A 1,336-nucleotide genomic window follows, 5' to 3' on the forward strand; every position below is an offset into this window, starting at 1 on the left:
AGCCCAATAACATTTTGTTCAGATTTTTAAAACGCATTCATTGGCAAATGAAATACTGAGTTTGCTAATAACCCAAGGAAGTTTAACCAATTTGTTAAGCAAATCCTCTCTGCTGATGACCCAGTGATACAAACTTTAAGACCACGATTCTGAGTACATGTGTTGCTTAACAAGAAAGACTAGTAAATTATGGCTTTGGTTTGATAAACTGAATTCATACAAGACATGTTGGAGCTACTCATTAGGAACCACAATCTAAATTTTCATGTTTCTTATAAATCCTGTTCTAATCAAACATGGTAAGGGAGGGTTTTTTTTGGGGGGGGGGGGAGATAAGACGACTTATGAAAACTAAGTACAGAAACCATGCAAGAATTCCAGGGATGTCAGATCTTAATTGCTGTGATGTAGCTTTCCAGACAGCAGAATGTTTTATGTTTCCTGGGGCACTGTTCTGCCATCTAACCTTTTCCTGAGGCCGAAGCATGATGTGGTTATGTCAATGAAAGTCCTCTCCAACCACATCCATGAAGCATGACAGGAATCATGTCACAGATGAAAAGCTCTCAGGGATTTTTGGCTGTGGTACATGTACTTCACTTCTCCCAACCTATAAACAAAGCCAGTGACAGTCCGCAGAACAGGGAGGGCAATCGGGCTGTCATGACGACGGTAGGAAGCGATGGAGGGAAAAGCAGTGACGTGTCAGCGTCATTCCTGACAGCGGACTTGGCGCTTCAAAAGGCGTTTGCTGAAAAACATTCCCTGGAGGAAATATGCTGGCAAAGCAGAACCCAGCACAGTTGACTCCTGCATCCCACCCATCAGGTGATTGACAGGTGGGTGTGGTTTTGTGGATATCACTTTGTGGGTCAGATTACACCCAAAAGTGGCCCATGAACCAGAGATTTTCCACCCCTGTGCTAAAGAGATGTTCTGCCACCTCCAAGGTGGATTGGAGGAAATAAAAAATATTTTCAAGCCAACTTTCATTTTGCACAGGAGCCCATCACTCGAGAATCATGCCTTCTTATCTTTCTCTAGGTCAGGGTTTCCCAAACTTGGGTCTCCAGCTGTTTTTGGACTACAACTCCCATCATCCCTAGCTAGCAGGATCAGTGGTGATGGGAACTGTAGTCCAAAAACAGCTGGAAACCCAAGTTTGGGAAACCCTGCTCTAGGTTAAGTCTTCTTATATCCCTTCTTCAGAAATTATTCTTTCAATAATTTTATAGGCCAGGCTATGCTCAACATACAGGCATCTGTGCATACCCACACTAGAGATACTGTTAACAATGGAGGCAGAGTTTTTTGAGAGGGAAAGCCACACACAACG

At 43.3% G+C, this 1,336-nt stretch overlaps 1 protein-coding gene across 1 annotated transcript in view; it reads left to right on the plus strand.

Annotated features, from left to right (window-relative positions):
* LOC308590114 (interferon-inducible GTPase 5-like) overlaps window positions 1-1,213 on the plus strand; it is a 72,347-nt gene extending 71,134 nt beyond the window's left edge. Inside the window, exon 2 of the transcript XR_014009692.1 lies at window positions 677-1,213. The gene's annotated coding sequence lies outside the window, so the exon portion shown is untranslated. The remainder of the gene's footprint in view (window positions 1-676) is intronic.
* The last annotated feature ends 123 nt before the right edge of the window (window positions 1,214-1,336 follow it).

The sequence above is a fragment of the Podarcis bocagei genome (genome assembly GCF_964188305.1).
Source record: "Podarcis bocagei genome assembly, chromosome: 7".
NCBI lineage: Eukaryota > Metazoa > Chordata > Lepidosauria > Squamata > Lacertidae > Podarcis > Podarcis bocagei.